Source organism: Urocampus carinirostris, chromosome 18 (assembly GCF_059441175.1).
Source record: "Urocampus carinirostris isolate Australia breed hairy pipefish chromosome 18, RoL_Ucar_1.0, whole genome shotgun sequence".
NCBI lineage: Eukaryota > Metazoa > Chordata > Actinopteri > Syngnathiformes > Syngnathidae > Urocampus > Urocampus carinirostris.
Genome location: NC_142366.1, coordinates 8,692,119 through 8,715,922, shown reverse-complemented (window position 1 = coordinate 8,715,922; position 23,804 = coordinate 8,692,119). Strand labels below are relative to the sequence as shown.

Genomic DNA, 23,804 nt, shown 5'->3' with positions numbered 1-23,804 from the left:
GGTAGAGCGCATTGTCAGTTCTTCAGTGACTTGTAAAATGCTATACAATTGCAGTCCATTTTACAATTTGCCATTTAGTCGTCCTGACCCACTTCGAAAGAAAAAATGTCACCAAGGGGATCAAACAAAACGTCAAAATTCACACGTACATCAAATGTATAAGCAGATTGAGGGTATTTGATGCCGTAAATAAAGCGTTTCAATTCCGCCGCATGACAATGAGACTTGGCAGCCGAGGTGGCGAGACGTTGGCACGGCAGTAAAGATGATTTAACGATGACTTTGGTGGCGACGAAGGATAAATGCGCGCCCCCTTCCCCCCTCGCCCAGCTTCTTGCTGATGTGCCCACCGACAAGCGCATTTCCACGTTTCACAGCCTTGTGGTTGCATCTACCCACCAATTCGTCAAAGGCTTTCTTTGCAGATAAACCATAAATCAAAGAGCGAGTCTTTGTTTTAAAACTGTGCTTCACAACCTATTTAGAGCCAAGGCACACTTTCCCATTTTCGTTTTTCCCTGTCAATTTATGGGCATAGAGCGCACTTTTTGTTCCTAAAAAGAAGTCAGGGTGCACATTACTTCACTTTGCGGTCCTATATTACCATATATGTGTGAAAATTTAGCTGACCACAATCGCAGTCCGCCAGTGAAATTGACTTTATCTCATTACCACTCATTTTTATGCTTGGTACAATAGAAATAATGTTAGAGAATAAAGAAAACAAAAAAATCGTCCTGAAAGCATGACAAGGGAAACAATTCATTGGTGTATCTGATGATGAATCAGACTTTCAACACGTACAATAAATATATTGTACATTTTCAGTTGGCATCGTGTTCATCGTTTTTATTGTCAATAAATGATTGTAATCATGGCCGCATGTATTAAACAATACTTCTGCTACTCGTATTCATGGAAACCAGCTCTATCTGTTTCATATGGGGGAGCAAACCCTACCCTAAAATGTCTGGTCAAGTCATTTTTATTTGTATAGACCTTAATCAAAGAAAGTCTCAAATGGCTGCACAGATCACCATTAGAACATCCACTCCCTTTTTTTTATCCACTGATGTCCAAATTCTGCAACAGCAATCTCAGAATCGAACCATTGCGTAATGACAATAAAGACCTATTATTCCACTGGAATTCTGTGTTCTGTGTGTTTATTTGTAGATCCATGGTTGTTATTTTGTTACAGTCATACACATTATATGTTACTGATTATCTAATGAATAAATAAATGTTTCTACTTAGCGGGTTTTGACTATCACGAAACCTCTGAGCAAGACTAGTGATTACTGTTTGGTTGCGTGTCACCTGTACCGATTGGTGGGCAGCACGTGTAAAGGGGGTGTGGCTTAGCCAGGAACAAGGAAATCATTGGGGCAAAGTGAGCACAGAATTTACTGTAAAATATTGTGGAGTTTTTTTTTATCTGTAAAATTATTTTTGTGCCTGGAAAAAAAAAACTGGCCTGGTGAGAAAAGGGCACCCTCAGGGTGTACTTGCCAAAGACACAACACAGGAAATAGTCCTCGACACCCCAGGGGGGAATTGTTACCACCTCATGAGCAGATAATTAGATACTTAGTGCATAAAACACCGTTAGGATCTGCTGCCACCTAGTGATCTGGTTGAATGTTACGGTTACTCGACATATAACTGAAAAATTGCACAGATATTGAACAATGGCATCATCCTCTATTGCGAAGATAAAATTGGGTAATTTCCTGCGACAAACTAGACAAGTTCTTGCGGCAAACTAGTGTTTAAAAGCCTGCATCCCATTTCGAAGTCTGCGGGGGTCGCAGGGAGCAGGTGTCGGTCTTGTGGATTTGGGCCTCGCCCAGGGCAAAGGGAGATAAATGGAAATGGTGAACACGCTGCTTGGATCCCCATGGGCGGATTACGTTTGGATGAGGACACACGTGTCGGAAAAGACACAGGAAATCGTCCGTGTTGCTTCAAAGCGGCCATTTAGGTTCATCGGTTTATTTACAAGTGGTTTTCCAATATGCTTTAAAATTTAACCCCTGGAGCACCTGTTTCTCTGGGAAAATTACATTTTTAAAGCAATAAAGGTTGGATCTACAAAATGGTGTCATGAGAGACAATGTGACCATTCCCAAGTCAGGAAAATTGTTACGGTTGGTGGACGCAGACCCGAGCGCATATGCTATGAGCAAAGTTAACTCATTCAAAGAATAAAGCTTTGAAGTGTTGATTGTCCTTACTTATATCTTCGCCTCCTCATCACACTGCGCGTACTTGGCATATGGGCCGCCTACACACTACCATACGATATTATACGGTGGATACAGAAAGCCAAATTAGGGACAACGTTTGTTGACAAAGATATGATCAACGCCATCCCTGCCATCTAGAGGTGATTTTTTGTACGGAATTAACGCAAATCAAACAACAGCAAAGCAGCAATTCTCCAAAGTGGGCTGCTAGAGACGATCATTAAATAGGGACACAGAATAAACTGTAAACTCCCAAAAGGACAGCCAAGCACACTGAGCAATTTAATTGGGTGAGCAACAGGAGTGAATGGATTTGATTGGGAAAGCGCTAGGGGTGGGCGTATCTCAGCGCTCACAGCTTGCTTTCTTCCATCTCACATGCGCCAACTGTGCTGAAGGGAAATACTATACAGCTGGAAACTTTTTGTTTGCAGTATTTTGTGACATTTTTACAAAAAAACTGCTTGCACGTTGTTTTAAAACTATTATACATGAAAAAATTTAGGTCAAAATAAGCCTCAATTATCTTAAGTAATTGTGCGAGGTAGACAAGTTTTAAGTAGTATAATTGTTGATATATCATTACTCTTATTTCATCAAATCATCTAACGTCACACAGCAAAGAATAATGTGCTGAAAAATTAGATTTTGTCTGGAGAGCAGGCTCTGTTAGTTTTTTTTAAAATATGTCATACAGCTCGGGCAGCACGGCGGCACAGTAGTTAGCACATGTGCGCACCAGTTCTGAGGTGATTAGATCGAACCTCCTGTGTGGAGTTTGCATGTTCTCCCCGTGCTTGCGTGGGTTTCCTCCGGGCACTCCGGTTTCCTCCCACATTCCAAAAACATGCATGTTCGGTTAATTGGGCGGTGCAAATTGTCCCGAGGTGTGAATGGGCGAGTGAGTTGTCTGTCCCTGTGAGCCCTGCAACTGGCTGGCAACCCGTTCAGGGTGTCCCCTGAACGGGTTGCCAGCCCTACTGAGGATAAGCAGTGCAGATAATGGATGGATGGATACAGTTCTCTTTAAAAAAAAAAATAATCCAAAGATTTTGCTATAATGGCTTTTTTGGTAAAAGGTTCCTGACCACTGACCTACACATTTGAAAATATTAAAGTGCCTCTCTCTTCTTTTTCAGTTTCCAGGCATTTTTCAAAAAGCTCCAGGGAGCCAATAGGATGGCGCAAAGAGATCCAAGATGCTCGAGAGCTGCATGTTGCTGACCCCAGCTCTCGGGTAAAACAGCATGCCATGACAGAAAACAGTTGAAAGGTTTTGGGACACTACCTGGGGTAGACCTAGAAAAAAAATAAGGAAAAAGGTGTTCTGAAAACCCACTTCTCTGTTTGAAGTTTGAGGTTTTTGAGTCCTTGACACATCAAATTAGTAAAGCGAGATATATTATGAACAAAGACACAAAAATGTCACAAGGAATATATTGCTTTAAAGTTGGCGTTTTAGCAGCTCAAAGGGAGAACTCATAACTCCCGAAAAGTGTCAAAAGCCCGAGGACAAGAGGATCATATTGCGCTTCCCATCTCGGAGTCGTCATCACGTTAGCGTCTCCACAAGTTTCTCAGCCGCAACGTGAGCCGCACTTTATTGTCTGCAGGTGGACTCTTTTGTTCCTGACCGAAAAAAAGCCGACGCGTTGTTGTCAACATGAAACATGACAACTTCTATCACATTTGGCTGTCACTCGGAAAAAAAGACGGGAAGTCCTTTGTCTTTACGACGTCACGCAAGTGTCCCCATCGTCTTCAGTCTTCAAGGTTGGCTTTATCATGAATAATACGGAGAAATTTCGGAAAAAACACCGCATACATTACACGAGCGGTCGCTTCACCCTTGAGGCGAACGTTCACGCTCGAGTCCTCACAGTGTCTCCAGGGGACGGCACAGAACATGACTAAATGTCCCACTTCTGACACCATTTTGTCAGTCTGTGACACTGCAGGAGTTCATGTTTACTATTCCAATTATATGCAGGTGACCTGGATAAGGCCAAAGATGGTTATATAATTGGAAAAGAAGAAGGAACAGTCCTGTTTTTGTCTTATCTATATGTCAAAATTCCGCTATCTGCTGGTTGGTTGGGTCCCTTAACCACTTGGGTTGTAGGGGCACCATTTCCTGGAGTGTTTCTTGGGCAAGAACAGCCTAATGGTGCCCATCCCTCTCCAGACCAACATATGTTTCCATACAATGAAGAGAAGTCAAGGTAAAGTCATAGTTGTTTTTGTCAGGAGTATCATATACAGGGTTCATACACTTTTTTCATGGCCAAATTCATGCACTTTTTAAGGACTTTCTGTCGGAACCAGAACAGACGGTAGACCCAAACGCGTAACGTTTTACAACAAACTTTATTGCGAAAGCTGAGAAATAAGGTGCGGGAAAACAAACGCCAGCAATTTGACGATCGCTGGGCAGGAGGAGCAGGGAGCTCACGAGATCGGAGCGTGGTCGGAAGGGGGAAACGAGTTTAGCAGCCGGGATGGGAGATTGGAGCGTGGTCGGTGGGCACAAATGAGTCGGGCAGCCGGGGCGGGAGATCAGAGCATGGTCGGAGAAAGGAAAAAGTCAGGGAGCCGGAGACGATCAGGAAGCCAGGGGCAGACGAGCAGGATACAGGAAAGGACGGGACAGATGAGAGTCAGAGTCAAAAAGTGTTTGCCTTGCATGTGCGGAGGTTCGCTGACGGACTGACAAGGAGTGAATGAAGGCGTTGAGTTGAAATAAGAGGGGAACCAATAAGGCAACGAGGCGCAGCTGGCGCCAAACGAGCGGGCACAGGTGAGGGCAATGGACAATCATGACACTTTCAAAGCCAATTTTCAATGTTTCCAATACCATAAATAACACAATATATTGTTGATAACAATAATAAATGAATAATTTCCGTTATCGTTATTATTATTAATCCCACCAAAAATGTATTTAAGGTGGGTGTAAGCCAAGGAAAATCAATTAAAGGAGCTGTGCGGAATTTGTTACTCTTCTATTAGTCTCTGCTTCCATTTCCTGCCCGGTGTCATTTCAACTTCAGTCAGCTTATTCACGATGCATGTGCAAGTATGTGCATTTCTTAGATGCGTTCAAAGAAACGTTTTTTTTTCAACTTTCGTTTTAAGCGGAAACATTTATTTTTCTTCATTTGTTGCGTACTCTTTCAAGTCAGACTACCGAGGAACACAGCAACACTTCCAAGCATTTACAAGCACTACACCCTAAATTCAAGCACTTTTCAATCCTTGAAAAGACAAGATTAGAATTCAAGCATTTACAGTGATTTCAAACACTAGTACAAACTCTGTATAGAAGAAAAACATATTTAAATGATGTATTACACTCTAAAAACACAAATATGGGGAACTGTACTCCCCAAATCCATTCAATACGTGGACTATTCTATTCTAAATATTGGACCAACCAATCACTACTTCAATGATTCGACCCAAGTCTTTAGGGTCCTTTTACAAAAAAGACTACATTTTTTGGCTTGTTCTCTTCAAAATGACCACAAGCTGTTTAATTTCAAATGAACCATCTTTGGGTAGTTCTAAACAACACACTTCTATTTTTTTAAACAGAATAATTTTTCTTGGAATTATTTTAAAGACAGCAATCGATTATGTTGTGTAGTTAAAACATAAACATAGATTGCAGATAGTGTTAAACAATAGAAGCAATTGTGTGGGTGTTGTTTCTACAAAACAACACAGGATATTGAGTCAATTCAACCAAGTAATGGATTGTTCTATATTTGACACACCAAACTTTGGTCATTCTGGACCCACAGTTGTGTAAGGTACTCTGTATCCAAGTGATAATTACTTTAAATTTGCTGAGTCTGCACGTGTAGAGCCCAAAAATGAGCTCTAAGATGGAGCCAAAGAAAATCAATCTAACTACCACAATGCAATTTGATTTGGAGTCCAGAGCGATTAGTTCAATGTTATAATTTGAGGCTACAGAGGAAGTGTAGCCGAAGATATGGCATTTAAATGGTCTCTCGGAACAGGTGAATAATTGAAAGGCAGGATGGATTTCCAGGTGGCATTTGTGAGTCTATGTGGAGACTCCGGTCTGGGTTCTTGAGGGGGCGTGCACTCTCTTGAAATAATTTGGCAGGTCGCGGACTTGCAAACACGGAGGCCAATTAAAGGGGCAGGCAGATCCATCCAAGGATCAATTTTATTGATAGTAAGCAAGTACTTGGATTGTCAATACTATTGTCCTAGGAACAATAGCGCAGCCCATCTCTCTCTTAGCAAGCACCCTCAGCCACTCTCTATTGAGTTATGACAGAAAGGCACACTTTTAGCATCTCAAGCTACCTGTTCTGCGGCTTCATCCTGCCTGCCAAGCAGAACCAAAGGTGTAATCTATGCGCTTGACCCAACCAAAGGCTAAAAATCACAAAGGCAAACAGGAAGCGTATGTACTTTTTTTTCAACTGCTCAAAAGGACAATGCCAATCGTAATTTGTGTCGTAAAGTGGTCTGATACTGTGGCAACACTACAATTTACAGAAACAGATGAAAAAAGCTCACCCTGCAGAGAGCAACAAGCTGCAATTGAAATACAAATAGGTCACTGTTTCTGAACAAAAACCTATACATCTGTTTTCATTATGTCAACAGAGCCAATGAGAGACAATTGTCACTGTTTTGCTTTCCTAAGTTTGAGAGTAGTCATGGGACTCCAGGGCAAACATGTAATAAAGACCTAAACAAGAAAATAACAAAAGACTGTCAGAATGAATACGGAAAACATATTCACAACTCTGCTTAGAGTTTGGCCCAAGTTATCGTAAGAGTGCAACAAAAAAAGATATGTTTGGCCCCAGGGAAGAAGCTGTCTCAGAGTCCATTTGTCCTTGTTGTAAGGTACCTGCCAGAAGGCAACGGGTCAAAGAGTTGGTGGCCAAGGAGAAAAGAGTCCCACACAAAGTATTGTAGTTCCCTAGTTAGCATTGTTATACAACATTTGTATTTGTTACATTGCTGTTATTTTTTGGTTTGACTCTCTTGGCTTTTGGTCTGAAACAGTTGTAATTTAAATATTGTTTTTTAGCTCATTGAGTGCCAAAACCTGTTCTTACGTTTTCAGAAGCATTGTCCCTGAGTGCCAAACCGTAAAAATATTTTGTTTTTGTTTTAGTTTTAGAAAACTACTACAAAGACTTTGCAACTGGCTTTCAACCAGTTCAGGGTGTGACCTACCCACTGCCCGAAGACAGCTGGGATTGGCTGGCATTTCCCATTGGAGGGAAACGACTGGCACTGAATGAGGTAATTAAAAATAATAAATCAAACATATTTATGGCCTAAAATATTTGTGCTGTGTTTATCGTAATTATAAACTAACTCAAAGTTTAATCATTCAATGATCCCGACATTTCCAAGCAAAAAGTAGAGTGATCCCAAGAGCCAAGAAAAGATCCACAGGTTCGAGAGCGTTCTCCATTCGGGCCTGGGTTCTGTGGAATGCTCTTATCCCTCAGATTCAATCTGAAACCTCAGTGGAAATGTTTGAATCCAAGCTTAAACCATACTTCTATTCCATAGCATATGAATAACCTATATTTTATTTTGACAATATCTGTGAATTATTTGCCCTCATGTAGGCTTCAGATCAGGGGATGGTGTCTGTGGTTTGTGATCATCTGTGATCTGTGCAGCCCTTTGAGCCTTTTTGTGATTAAGGGCTATCCAAATGAACATGACTTGACTTGACGTTTGGATCGGGACTACTATGTATTTACATGGATCGGATCAATACCAAAATTCCCAGTAACACCCACCCCTACCAATTGAGCATGTTGTGCTGTTCACAAATACCTGGTTGTGTCCGCTAGAATCAACGTCATATTTGAATGGGGGTTGTGGAGGGCCTGTTTGCTCTGCGGAAGGTGTGGGCGGACAGATTGTTGTTGCTGTTTTTTTTTTGTTTCTCCTCATCAGTCTCATCTACTCTGACAAGGTTCCCTGTGAGGGCTTTCTGCAAGAGCTACAAAGAACACGGGAAAAATCAATGAGGTTTAGATAAGCTAGCTATCAATCCTGACATCTTGGCTTCATCTTCTGCTTTGCAAAACAACAAACACATTTTGCCGCCTGCTTGTACGCATCACACGAGAAGCGTGGAAGGGGGGAAGCTTACACCAGGTTGGGGGTCATTCTGAGATCTCAAAACTTTTTCAAAGACTTTTCCTGGCTCTCGTTTGTACTTCCTACCTTCACCTTGAATTTTGTTCAATTTTGGCAGGTTTCAAATATTTTTTTCTGGGATTTTTAAGAGGACAGCCCAAAATGTGGTGTGATATCAATGCTGTCATTACAACGACTAAATCTTGTTCTTTTCACCTTGGCTGCGAAAGGCCACTTTACCACCCAATCTGCATTAAAACTTTAGGAAATTTACTTGATTGCTTATACAGTAGATAGCAGAAAATATTCAGAGGCGTTTTTACATCAAGTGGTAAACTTTGTATTCAGTAAATATATTCTAATAAAATGTGTTTTTTCTTTTGAAATTATGCTGTTCTCTGGATGTAGATAGGTGCTTTAGATGAATGTTTTTCAACCTTTTTTTGTGACAAGGCACATTTCTTTTATTGAAAGAAATCCGGCGGGACACTACTAGTCAATGCCGCTACATCTCTGGTAGGAGTAAATTCAATTTTAAGATACTTTTCGGGTAGACCCCACAGGCACACAAAATGTATAATTTCCCACATAACATTACAACACAGTGATTGAAAAACACTGCCTTAGATTATTACCGTGTTTTTTGTATTTCTCGCATTTTCTTTTACCTAAAAAAGAACAAAAAGTTTGGGTGCGCGCTATACATGAGGTATTATGGTAGTATATTCTCATATTTGTTCAATGATTGATCATCTGCCCACATTCGCAAAACATTTTCTGCAATGGGAATCGAACCCCTATGGCGGTGGTGAGTGCGCCAAATCCTAACCACTAGATCACCAGTGATATTAAAAGGCATTTGATTTAATCTCATTATCACACTATTTTCATTCATTTACCAGGGGTGAATGTCAGAGAATGGAGAATACAAAAACATTGTCCTAATTTGAATTAAATAAACGCAAAAAACCCACAACAACAGAGACAACCCTTTGATAAGTCCGACTTTGAGGGACATAAAACAAATGCATTCTAAAATTGACGTTGGTATATTTTACCATTTGACAACATTTGTCACTTTCAATGTTTAGTAAGAGCTGAGAAATAGAGAAACAACATTTTCTACAGATTTTTTCCCCCAAAATTAGGGGTTCACATTATATACCAGTGCATGTTGAATACACCAAAAAAATGGTAGTTCTCTTGGAATTTTGTAAATACAGAGCTGTGGAATACTAAAAATGGCACAATATTTCAGAATGAATAAAGATAATTCTCAGATTTTTTTTCATACAACCCCTAGCAAAAAGTATGGAATCACCAGTCTTGGGCAAGCCCTCACTCATTTATTCTGTACAAAAAAATTCAGATCACAAACATAGAGAAATCGTAAGGTCATTCCAAAGTGCAAAATAATGGAATTCAGAAACACGAAAATAAATCAAGAAAAACATTGCAATGGTTAGTAAATGTTACTTTTCTAGAGCAAGTGCTGGGAAAGAAATATGGAATCACTTAATTCTGAGGAAAAAAAATGGGAATCGGTGCAGTTTGAGTAGAAAATAAGGACACACCCAGTCAATTTCCTTTCCTTTATTGGGTAACTGGCCTAGATTAATTTTGCTTGTTAGTCTGCAGTTAAAAACAGTGCCGTTATCACTGGACTAAGTGGATTGGCAAGAATCATGGCTCGAACAAGAGGGAACGGGATCATCAAACCTCTTAGAGAAGGTATCTCTACTCGTACGGTTGCCAAAGATGTGGGCTGTTCAGAGTCAGTTGTATCAAAGATTTGGACCAAGTACAAACAGCATGGAAATATTGTTAAAGTCAAGCATACTGGTAGGCCAAGGAAGACATGTAGATGTGAAGACAAACGACTAAAGGCCATATGTCTTCAAAACAGAAATTGAACAAAGACAAATGGGAGGAAGTTAGAATAGAATAGAATTTACTTTTATTGTCATTCTTTGTAACCATGCACACAGAACGAAATGTCGATACAGCCAAACAGGGCGCAACCATTTTTAGTCATTAGGTGACCAAACCCCCCAATTCCAACCCTTAATGCCGAGCGCCAAGCAGGGAGGCAATGAGTTCCAATGTTGTAAGTCTTAGGCATGACCCCTCCAGTCTCGGAGCGGGCGCCCTACCATCTAGGCTACTGAGCTGGTTGTGGAGTAAATGATATCACGTGTGGTTGAGGTTTTCTTTAGTTGTAGGATGAAAATGGTGAACGTAAGAATAGGATTGTTTCTAATACAGTGTAAATACCAGCGCAAGCCCCCCCAAAATACCACGACAAAAAAAAAATACTCGAGCATGCATTTGTTACCTCCCGTCTCGATTACTGTAATGCACTACTCTCTGGTCTCCCGAAGTCTAGAATCAAGTCTCTTCAGCTGGTACAAAATGCGGCAGCAAGGCTTTTAACTAGGACAAAAAAGTACGATCACATAACACCGATTTTGGCTAACCTGCATTGGCTCCCAGTTAGCCATAGATGTGACTTCAAAGTTCTCTTAGTATTGTACAAAATCATACATGGACTTGCTCCCTCTTATCTTTCAGATCTGATTTGCCCCTATGTCCCGGTCCGAAGCCTACGATCTAAGAGTGCCGGTCTTCTAGTGATCCCAAGAGCAAAGAAGTGTTCTGCTGGTTCGAGAGCGTTCTCCATCCGGGTACCGGTGCTGTGGAATGCTCTTCCCCCTGAGATCCGATCTGCAACCTCAGTGGAAATGTTTAAATCTAAACCTAAAACTCACTTCTACTCCATAGCATATGAATAACCTACTCTTCTCGTCGGCTGAAAAATAGTCTGTGTAATATAGTGTAATAATCTGTGAAGCCCTTAGAGACTCTTCGTGATTTAGGGCTATACAAATAAAGATGACTTGACTTGACTTGTCTTGAGCGTATTTAAGAATTTTAAAAATAAAGGAGCAACAAAAGGAGCTACAATGATAATTACAGCATGAAGATGGCATCAGTAAGTAGAATAATTTTGAAGTAACATACACCACCTTTAGGAAATGATGGCTTATAAGGTCAAAAACATTGCAGATAAAGGACTTTTTTGAGCTGTTTTAGGCAATCGTTGCTACCCACCCAATGCTAAAGATATATGTTCATCCAATTCTGCAAGCATATCGTGTAAAGTTCTATTTTTCTATGGTCAGTACGTTTTATTGTAGCAGAATTTTCTTTATGTCAAGCGTGCCCAGTCCTCATTGTGTTTGAGTCTCTTTTAATGTCGCAGTCGTGGAAGGGGGCAGACCACAAGTGTCCGGTCCTGGCGGACAGTGAAAGAAACGTTCTCTTTTCAAAGAGAAACACTGGAGGGGGTTGCCACTAGCGGCAAGAATAAGGAAGACAAAGCGTCCACGGAGGGAGTCGGTTGGCTTTTACATCCGCTCCTTGCCTGAGGTACGACCTGGGTGGTGTTCTGGACTTTCACTCTCTTATCTAGCACAGGGAGTCCATTCAGAAACACATTAGCAACCTTCAATTTCTGACTGCAAAATGAATGCCTAGTTGTTTGTGTTCTGTAGCTCTGCGTAGGTGAGGAATTGAAGAGATTATTAAGACAAATTGTTATTTTTTTGTGACTTGTTGAAGAATACTTAGGCAGTCATTGTCTAATATCACGGATGTGATTGAGAGCAGATGTTTCCGACATGAAAGAAGAAATGTCAGGATCCGGCACCTCACTTTCCACCAGAGGACGCCACCTGGAGGGGAGTAGAGCATCTGGGAACACCTGCACCGAATCTCCCCACACACGGTTTATCTTCCCTAGCCTTTAATTTGACTGTCAGGTCATTGCTATTGTTATAGTCAGGGCAGGTTTGTTTCTTTTTATTGTTGTTTGGACACTGTTGCTTTCTGACTTGGGTTTTGTTATTACTATTTGAGTATGTTCTTTTGGTGATTTGGTGATTTTCTGCATATGCTTCCACCACTATATCAAAATATATTTTGATCCTCTATATATTGATCTCCGCAGGAGATTAATTTGTTCTCAGAACAAGCTCGTATTCTGAAGGAAATTTCTCGATATAATTTAACTAAAAAACAATTAATCCATTCCTGGCCTCTCAAGTGCATCTAGTTTAACCCTAAACAGCTGTAAAACACATCATCCTGATCATTAAGAACACATTAAATAGTCATTGAACATACAAATACAGTACTAAGATAAATTAATTTAAAGCCCAGCCACTCGTCGAAGGAGCTGCGAAAGTGCTATGTATCGAGCCGCTGGGTTTCAGTTCTTTTAACATAGATTTTCTCTCAAATGTCTGGCAAGATTTTTGTTTGAAAGACATCTTGAATTCTCTGTATCTCGAACAGCTTGTATGTAAAAGTAGCACTGTAGACATACTAATTTCAATCCGTGTAATGAGTTTAGTCCAACATATAAACAGACATTTTTCCTGCTACCAGATGCCGCCATACTCTGTAGTCTGATCCTTGAACCCGTAAAGTCGATTGGACGCTGAGGCCAATGTGGTGCAAAACCACAAAACATGATGTGATCTGCCGAGTTGAGATTAACGTGTAATACGGGACCTCGGCTCGTTTATCGCAGCAGCATTCAGGAAAAAGCGGTCCTGGGGTTTTCGTCTCCCTGGGTTAGCTTTGGGCAGGGCAGGTGTGCTCCTCCCGTGACCCGCGCCGCGTCCACCGAGCACGCCGACACCAATCATGCAGCGAGAGCGGCAAGCACAACAGAGCGCCCGCTGAGCGCCGCCTGCGTCTGTTTGTTTGTGTGCGTGAAATCGGGATTGCCGGCATTTAGGCTTCCAATTTTCTCACTGATAATGTCTGACTGCAAAGGGGGAGTTCGGTTATTTCCACACTTTGCAACCTGAAATCTCCTGGCGCTGATTGCGAAGCAGATGTCTCCTTTTGATCTTCTTTGTCCAGCTCATTGTGGCTTCAGATTCACCATTGACGACCGTCTTGTGACTTTTCCAAGGTCCCGGGTCTCTTATATAAAATACTTGAAATAATTTCTGTTTGAGTTGGCTCACCGTCATGGGGCATTACATTTTGGGGGAGCCAACTATTTGTTTGGGATTACAGATGCTTCTTCGTTTCTATTTTTAAAGAAACATTAGCTCCAGCCATTGGACCTCAACTTTGGACTTTACAACTGCTGATTACATCATTGCGTAATAGCTATATTTGATTTTAAACTTAAGTTAAAAAAAGTCCTCATTTCTATGCAATCACAGGCAACATCTGACTTATGACCGAAATCGCTTATAACCGACCAGTCGTAAATCCTTTTCAAAGGCGCTATCTGCTGCTGAGATCGTATCAAGTTACTCTACTGAGTTTTGTGGTAGATATCTGTACTGGCTGGCTTCCCAAATTGTTGTACGCATTTCCAGGCTGCTACACTCTGTAAAGCCAGACATAGAATTAAGAAAAATGGGAATCTGCTGGACAAAATAAGCATCTGCTGGTGATTATCGCATCAATAAGTGGACACTAGTCGAGAAGGTATGTTGAATTAAGTTCAGGATCTTACTGCTGTACTGCCATCTTGTACAACAATGATCATGTACTCAAGTTTTGGAAGCAAAACCTTACTCTTCTACTGCTCTGATAACATAAAGATCTTCTTCTCACTTCCACACAGTTTTGGGTCGAGATATGACCTACAACCCAGACTGATACCCAGTCAATCGCATGACACCTTTTCAATCGACCTTCACGCTTTTAGCATTTTGTTTTCAAACTTAGCAATCGTGTTTCCAGAGTGACTGAGGAAACTGTAAGATGACAGCAGAGCCAAGATTTGGACCCCAAACCCAACAAATGAGCTGCAGCTTGGTTTGAAGTCTGAAGGCAGTCATGACTGTCCTGAGGCTCATTTGAATTTCCGTTACTGTGATGTGGAGTCCAAACAAGGTTTCAACCTTTTTGAAATCCGCACCAGCATATGAGCAGAGGTGTTGTGTTGTCTGGTGTCCTCATTTGCATTCGTCTATTGCCTCTATTTTTTCCCTTCCTGCGGAATCTCGCCAGTGAAACACGACAGGTTGTTTTTTTGAGCGGGGGACTCTCATTAAGTTTCTCACAATGAATCTTTGTTGTGTTTGACTTCAATTTTTTTTTTTTGCGCCATATTGAACATGGTGGAGATCACGACCTCCTGCTACCTGTCGGTAATTCAGCTTGAGCCTGGATCTAAGATGTAATGGACCCCCATTTCTTTTTCAGCGGTGGGGAGTCAATTAGAAAACTTAAGTCTGCAAAGTTAGAGTGTTGATTGCAAAGGCTTTTCGTTGCATTCTGAAGAGTTTCCCGGGCACCGTAATCACCTCGCTAATATGCGTAGCCTTTTATCCCGACAGTGGCATTAATCAAGTGGTGCTGCTGAGCGCCGGCGCATGATTGGGACAATAAGTGGTGCGTGTCATCCAAACAGCCATTAAGTGTTTGGACACTGTGCCTTCATTAACGGGCTGTTGGACACAAATGCTTCCCTCCCTGTTGATGGCACGCTCAAAGCCGAGAAATTTCTCTCGGGTCATTCAAGGTGTGTCAACAAACTTCGAGTACTTGAAGTCAGAATATGCACCTGGTTTCCGCTCGCTGTAAAGCAGATGATGGACCAACAAGTCCACTCGTCTGGCCCCATTTGCCAGATTGTGGCAGGACAAGCACACCCTGACAGTATTTGACAGTTCCTTGGATACATGTCTGGGGGAATGGCTGAATCGTGCACACCAGCGTGTAATCATCGCACTCCGTACCTGGATGATTGCAGCCCTACATATTGACCGTTTCTGCTGGTAAACACTGCTGTTTTGTCTTGGCGTTTGCTTCCCGACCATTGACCATTCTTGGACTTTTTGGACTTCGGTGTGAGTGCCTATAGACTACCTTGTGACTTGTGTTTATTGGCCCTGCCAACCAGTTTTCAGGCTGTGTTTATATTTTGTCTTTGCCTTGTGGAGCACTCTGGTTGTCTCTGTTTTCCCCAATAAACCCGTTGTCCCAACTCTGATCTTAATGTCCGCACCCCGAAAATGCAACTGTACCAAGTAATCTCAAGTTATCAGATAGAGTTATCTAAATAGTATAACTTCAGCGCTCAAAATGCAGCGCCGAAGTGTGTTACTCAATGACAGTACTGTAACTTCAGGAAAATAACCCTCAAGTAGAAGTAAAAAGCAGTGTCTAAATAATTTCTTGAGTGAAAGTAAGTGAGAAAAAAAAAACACGGCGAGAGAGAAGTCCTGCCCGGCTTGACTTAATGATTGACATTTAATGCCCGAACCCGAATTTTGGGCCGGGTTTGTGTCTGGGCCCAAGGTCTTACCTCTACTCCACCAATGCTTGGTCAGACCTGTGACTTTTTTTTACATGGCGCAAATTACAATGCACGGATGAAATGGGCTGCAGGAGCCAAAGCCGTCAGATTAAACTTGTCTCTTCCGCCTGCAAATTGTCGGGCGAGGGAAACAAACGGCCGCCGCAGGGGGTGATGGGAGCCATTCGTCAGGGAAGATTGAGGAGGCACAGTGGAGATGGCCCACATCTCCATAAATCACCTTGACAATGGACTTGAACGGCAAGTCTGCCATAAACAGCCCGAGATGGAAATTAAAAAAAAAAAAATGACAACCCGACGTGTCGCACGTGACCTGCGACGTTAGCGACACTCTCAATTAAAGAGATAAAGGCCATTTCTCAGGCGCCTTGCATTTTTACGCACTTATCTGTGCAAGCAGATGCTTTGTTTGAGGACTTGATGACTAAATTGCTTCTGTTTACACGTCTGCGAGATACATTTACAGAGACTTTCCCTTTCCAGAGATGATAATGTTCACTTCTGATGAACAACACTATTCATTGCTGAACGCCAGGCAGCTATCTTGGAGTTTAAACAACAGAAATGTACAAAGTGAACTCTTTACCACCTAATGCCAGAATCTGAATGGTAATGACCTGAAATTGATGTCACGCGGCCAAAAGCAAAAAACAGGTGAGCTGTGACATGGGCAATGTGAGCCCCAAGGCCAGGAGCACGCTTGACACGGCTTACAAATGATTCAAAGTCATTTTCCACAAGACGGCTTGTTAAAATGCAGTGTGCCCTCTTTTGTCCTAACACTGACGTGTTGATGAGTGATGTTTTTCAGTGTCGGCAGGCTCAGCATGAGGCATTTGCCTGCCTTCCGCCAGATGTTGACTCCAGCACCGCGCAGATGACAAACTTTGACAAATCGGTGGCTCAGCGGGCTTCCGCTTGGCTTTGTTTGCGCCGTTGTCGCCTCTCGTTTCCTGTGCGTCAACATCATAACGTGTCGGTAAACAACAAAAACGGCAACATGAGCCTCCGGAAATCTCATTTGGATTACTTTTTTATTTATTGACTTCGGAGGGTTCTTAAAAAGTCAATAACATGTTCGCTAAAGCAAAATTGCACTTTGTCAGAAATATGTAAAAACATGCATTTTTGTATGAGAAAAATGTCTTAAGAGTACCGAATGTGAGTCTATTTTATATCTGTGCATCTTATTGGGAATATGAAAAAAATCACTCTTTATCAATTGACCATTTTTTTTATAGCAAACAAACTAACTTTTAATCTCCCCGTAAACAACAACATGATTTACAAAATAAGGTTGAAGTTTGCAACACATTGTTCTGCTAGAATTCATGGTCTATCTATCTATCTATGGTCATATCCCTCGAGAGGGGTGACCGATAGCAAGACAAACACATAAACAAAAACAAAGAAAAGAAAAAGGGAAAAAGTAGCAAAAAATACCCAAAAATTGACCATGGCCAACCAAAATGCCCAAACACCCAAACAAGTTAAGCACGTCTGCACCCAGTTGGGCATGCTTTCGTCCCTCCAGATGAAATGGGACGCAAGAAAGTGTCCATGTCACTTGGGTCAGGGTGACACAACACGCTCTTCTGTTCAACAGCAGGGCGTGACGGCTTTCACTGGTTTACCCCTGCCGCGTCATACAGGTGCCATGCCCTTCCCTCAGAACGCATCCAGGCATTCCACTATCCTTTCGCAACACCTCTCCACCCTTTCTTATCACCAACAAGAGCTCTAACTTCCACTACGTAATAGACCTCTTTCCTCCAGTGTACTCATAACACCATCCATCCACGGCAATCGCGGCCTTCCTCTTGGTCTCCTTCCATTTTCCTCTGCTCTGTAGAGCCTCTTCAACATTCGCTCCTCATCCATACTATCCATGTGTCCAAACCAACCGAGTACTCTCTCATCCACACGCTTACTCAGTTCCACCACTATGCTGTGGTAGTAGGCCCATTTTATTTACAAACATTTTTGTAAAAAACAAAAACAAAAAAACAAAGGACTACCAGGGCTGATCACTCAAGTGTGAGTTACTGTTAATTAAAAGGTGTCTCAGCTTTAGTCTTAAATGGACATAAAGTATATGAATTTCTGTGCAAACTGCCATAGGATCTCTACTAACTACACAAACTGCCACAGGATTTTCTACTAACCATGCAAACTGTGACAGGACGTACTGCTGACAGCATTTTGACAACAGATAACTACGCAAACTGCAAGATAACCTCAAAATTGTGAAGTTCAAACGGACTCCAAGACCACAGAAGCACTGGGGTTCACCAGAAATTGCAGGGTGACAGGATGTGGACCAAGAATGAGAAAACCCCAGAACTGTAATTTCATCCTGTGCAACTTAGGCAGTGTCTCAGTCAAAGCATTAAAGCTTGATTCAAATCTTTCTAAGACACACTCTTCTCAGTTTGTAGCCTTTTCCCATATTACAATAGTGTCCAAATATTCTGCAATGAAACTTTTGGGGAAAATGTTTTTCTCCAGCCTTTGATTTTAACCAACATTCTAGATGTCGACCAATTATTAGGCAGATATTTGGGGATTTGACAGACATCGGTATTGGCATTTTTATTGATTCGACAGGGTGATTATCTAGCCCAAGATTGCATTAAACTTTTCTCAACCACTCTCCCACTCACCAGCCTTCTGTCTCACGCGCTATTCTAAGGCAGGAAGAATAACGTTAGAGCGGAGCAAACAGTGGCAGTTCTGCTAACTCCCAAGTCTCGACATTCTTGTGAGTCAAGACCACTAAAATCAGTGAAAAGCGTGTGTGTGATTTAGAGATATATTAGCTCTTTTCATAACATTAGTTGGTCAATCGAGTGTGTGTATTTGTGATTGAGAAAGAGCATGAATAGCACTCTAAAGTAGAACATTAGTTTGTAAATCTGGCTCTAAAACAGGAGAGGCCACCCTTTTCAAATCCCGAGCTCCGTTTAAATTTTGACACACTTTTTGTTTACGGTTGATTTAAGTCATGTTGGTTATATTCCATCCATCCATTATCTGCACCACTTTTCCTCAGTAGGGTCGCGGGGGTGCTGGAGCCCAACCCAGCTATCTTCGGGCAGTGGGCAGGGGACACCCTGAACTGGTTGCCAGTCAGTCGCAGGGCACACAGAGACAGACAACTCACTCGCCCATTCACACCTATGGACAATTTGGACTGGCCAATTAACCTGACATGCATGTTTTTGGAATATAGGAGGAAACCGGAGCGACTGGAGGAAACCCACACAAGCATGGGGAGAACATGAAAACTCCACAAAGGAGGTTCGATCTCATGACCTCAGAACTTTTCCGCACACAACCTAATAATAATAATAATAATTTCCTTGTATTGTCATTCTGTGTAACAATGTACACAGAACGAAATGTCGATTGCACCTGACCCGTTGTAGCGAGCCGATGCAGCCGCAACCTAACCACTGCCCTGCCGCCCTTGTTGGTTGTATTGACATTTTCATTTATTTTTTATGAAATAAAAGTTTCATGGAGCTATTTAAGTTTCATGCAACTTCATGCCAGTGGCTGCTGAGCCTAATTTTAATTCCTGCACAATTAGTTTTTGCTTTAAAGTGAAAGATTAATCATGTTAGTTGTCATGAAATTCTAATGTATTTAATGTAAAAGGTTTCAGAGAGTTATAAATGTTCCATTTAAATTAATAACAAAAAATATTTGTTTCTTTTTGCATTACTAACATTTTCTTATGACAATTGTTATGGTTTGATAGCAAATAAACATCAGCTCCAAATAATGGTTATTGGTCTCTTTTTGATACTAATAACCGGTATTGACCCTTAAAAAACATATCAGTCGACCCATACAACATTCTCAGAAATTCAACAAAAACACAAAGGACAAGAATGGAAGAAAACAGTCCTTTCACATTGACCTCAAGTCAAATCCTGACCAGCTCACTAGAGAGCTACGTTAAAGTTTGCAACCTTTTATGCTAGCAGATTAGCATCAATCAAAAAAAGAGCAACCAAAGATACACCTGAATCCCCACTTGCAGGTGAAGCAGGTGATAAAAGAGGTACAAGGCATGGTGGTTGTCGGCGTCTCGTCTTTCTTTCCTAAAGCGATACGAATGTGATACAAACACGTCATCGCTCCAAGTGGAGAGGGTGCTGGGAACTTGTCCACAGGCTGTCTTTTAGAAGTGGGCAAGGCAAACGTGTTAACAGGGCAAAGCACAAAAGGGATGTGCTTGTTCGTGCAGGGCCCATAATCCAGTTGTGTAATATGAGTACAACTTTTACTTCATGGAGTTGAGTATATGTATCATTTCTTTGCAATGACATGTTCTATAACAGGGGTTTTCTACCTTTTTCAAGCTGAGAGCTCCTTTTTGGCACTAAGTAGCGCAAAGGGAACCCAGTTTGATATATACTTTTTAAATAGCAACTAGATGGGTTGCTAAAGAGCTAAAAGGTAGCTTGATAGTTAAAAAGGTAAACTGGTAAAAAACTAAAAGTGAGCTAGATAGCTCGCTAAAAGAGTAAAAAGCCAACTAAAAAGCATGATAGAAAGCTAAAAGCTTGATAGCTTACTAGAAAGGAGGCCTAAATTTAGCTTGATAAATAGCAAAAAAAAAAAGGTTGGGTAGATAGCATGCAAAACATGTAGAAAGCCGACTAGATAGCTTGCAAAACAGCCAAAAAGGTAGGAAGATAGCTCGCTACAAAACCAGATCACTAGCCAAAATAACTGCCCATTTTTTGCTCATTCGCTTTATGAAAGTCAAGTCACATTTCAAGTCACATTTATTTGCATAGCCCTTAATCACAAAAATGTCTCAAAGGACTGCACAGGATTATAATTACACCATCGCCTGATCGTAAACCAACATACGGGCAAGGAAAAACTCAAAACCTCAGCGCGAGGAAAAAAGAAACCTTGAGAAAGGGCCTCATAAGTGGTAATCCCCCTTCCAGGTTGACCCATAGATTGGAATTTAGTTTGTAGCATTTCCTGTATAATAAACCAATAAAAAGATGATTAAATGAAATGGTTTATAACAGGAAAGAATTTCTCATTTGATTGGTTTAATAAATTGCTATACATAATTATCAATACTTGAATATGTTTCCATGAAACCCCATGAACTGGAATTTATTCAATTGAATTTCTTAAATATCAACTTATGTTATTACTATGTTGTCACTATGTTATTACCAGGTTAATTATTAAAAATAAGGTCAAATAGACTAAGTAAGCATTAGAAATTAATTTCACTAAAAATACCAGTGACCCAGTAATGGTGAGATATTTTCAGAACAAGTCCGCCTCCACCTCAACTGTTCTTAGGGGGAACCCTGGTGCCCGCGACCACCACGTTAGAGACCTCTGCTCTTTTAAGTACATGTGTTATTCATAAAAAGTTCAATTGAATGATTTTAAAGAAAATGCACTTTTCTCTGTGCCGAGGACACTTCCATATTTAAAGACTTGTTCATCTACATGTGTCCTTGGCGACATGAATGGAAGCAGGAAGTGAATCAATGGCAATTAATTGAGCAGCGGAGGTCCCGCTGTCTATTACTGGATGTAATTACTGGACGTAATAGGCAGAGCCACAGCCGGCGCCGCTGATTGCTTTCTTGGAGGCGGACGCCCGTCATTTTTCGCCTTTGCCGCAGCTGCTCGCTTCCGATGAAAATCCTCAAAAAGCGCATCGACCTTTGAGGTGTTCCGGAGCTGCTACATCCAAATAAAAACCTTATAAACCAATTGCATTAAAGAAAACAATCATCAAAAGAATAGCTTTTGTTGTGTTTGTGGAGGCCAAACACAAAGTATCAAAGCTTCTCGCAAAGCACCTGTGTGCTCCTTTCAAGCCCAACATGGATGTTATTTGATTTTGATTTTCTTTCTTTGCCTGTGTGGGAGTTGCAACACGAGCCCGGAGGTAAGTTGATCCCTCCCCGGCCTTCAAAGCGGGCGTACAAAGCCACCCGAGCGCTTCATCACCCCGTCCGGCAAGCCCCTCCAGGCCGCGTTTGGTTCGCCATCGTCATGGAGACCTGCGCTTCATCACGCCGACTCGTCCCACAACAGAAGAGACACCAAAGAAAGACAAAAATGGACAGGTGTTCTGGTCCACCTTGCCCATACGCTTCCCTTCCTCCTCAACATCAAAACACATATTCTCTCAGCTTACTGGGACAAACCGCAAAACACAGAATGGATTCAGAGCTGCCAAACATTGACCATAAAGAGCATTTAAGAGTGCCAATTTCTAAATTGAAAGTGGTTCTGAACAATGTTGAAAAGCCGCACATCCCACCTGTTGTTACTGCAAGTGTCCAGCAGATAGCAACAATGCAATATAAATAACCAAGAAACAATGTCAACACAAAAGTGAGCGTTTCCATAGAAAATGTCCTATAAACCTTTGTAGTAAACTACGGAAGATTTGTAGCACTGAAGATTGAAACAATGACTCCAATATTAAAACGACCATGATATTCTTCTGATCTGCACAAAAAAAAATCCCAATACATTATTATCCAGTCACATTAATATATTTGGATACAATGGATGTTAAATTGTATGTTTTGGAATCCTAGGTACTTCATCGCGTTTTTTTACTTAAACTTTGGGACAGAACTGATTCTCATTAAAGGCTGCTGGGTCACCTATTGACTCCTCTTACTTGGCAACACTCGAAAGGGAAGATTAGCTTCTGGATGGTCACACTTAAAAATTGATACAGATGAAATGCATGCGCTTGAGTTGTAAATCAACCTTGGTTTTCCCACAACTATAACTATAGCCTTATCCCCCTTGTTTTATAACCTTATCTTCTCTGTTCCTTTATCTTCTTGGCTCATACCTCACTGTGAATGTGTAAAACTGGAGTGTCATGCCCAATTTCGTTGTCACAATATGTTAACCCATTTTGTAACAATGACAATAAAGGTATATTCTATTCTATTCTATTCTATTCTATTCTAATAACATCTTTGCCTTACTTTTCATACAATAAACTCTCGGTCAGTGTTTTTATCCAAAGACTGAGGATCAGAGTGAGCTATCAGCTGTTTGTATAAAATACTTAATCTTCTTTTAAGTCGGAATAGGTCCGGAATGGTTGCTGTTCATTGGCAGAGCCTTCGGGGTCACCTCAATGAACATTTGGGGGCTGCCTGACACCAAAAGCACAAAAGTGCTGCAAGTAAAAGCCAGACTTTGAACTTACAACAATCAGACTACATGCTGACAAGCTCACCATATGTGCTGCCAATTTTTACATTTTAAATGGCAGGACATAAGATCGGAAGAGGTTCTCCGAGACGAGAATCAAATTAGGTGACCTCGATCTCCCTCCAAAATATCGGCGGCAATTGAGGAGCACCAGCGGTCTCCTCGAGTCTTGTTTGGTATTCAGCGGGCACTCAGGTTGATGCAACCACAGTGGCTCGGTCATGCTGGGAGGGTGTCGGAGGGGCTTTGGTGTCTCATGTCATGGCCGCACAAAGAAATCTTTCTTTTGAGAGGCTCCAAACTTGGCAAAGCTGCTCGGCGTCTCGGGAATTTTGCCTTCCCCCTACTTTCTCCGAGTGCAACCGTTAGTCACTTTCTTCAACTACATAGAGACTCACAAAGAGACTACAAGATCGCTGAATAGAAAGGCATTTGTTACCTTGGAAGAATTGACTGCCCAACTTGTTCGTCTTCGGTTGAAAAAGACTGAAAAGCTTGTTTTCTGGTTGCTCCTGGAACGTCTGTTTGTGCAGAAGATGCTCACTTCTTCTCCCCGTCTTGCCTGTGCTCGTACTGACTGCCTGCCTGCCTGGCACTCCTCATCCTCACTCTCCTCCCCTCCTCCATCCCTCCCCCGCCTCTCGCCTCATGAATGCTTCGACACGCCAATCTCAGGCTGAAAGGTACCAAATGAACCCGCAGGATTGGATATTCGCTCACTCCCGACTCAATTCCTGGCACTTTTTAGATTGTTCTTAACGCTCGCTCCCTCACTGGTGCAGCTCACGGCCGCGTGCCTCCGG

At 41.7% G+C, this 23,804-nt stretch overlaps 1 protein-coding gene across 1 annotated transcript in view; it reads right to left on the bottom strand.

Annotated features, from left to right (window-relative positions):
* The window catches only part of LOC148348269 (cadherin-20-like), an 81,815-nt gene extending 58,247 nt beyond the window's left edge, over positions 1-23,568 (bottom strand). The window contains exon 1 of the mRNA XM_088321891.1: positions 23,441-23,568. The gene's annotated coding sequence lies outside the window, so the exon portion shown is untranslated. The remainder of the gene's footprint in view (positions 1-23,440) is intronic.
* Between the last annotated feature and the right edge of the window lie 236 nt (positions 23,569-23,804).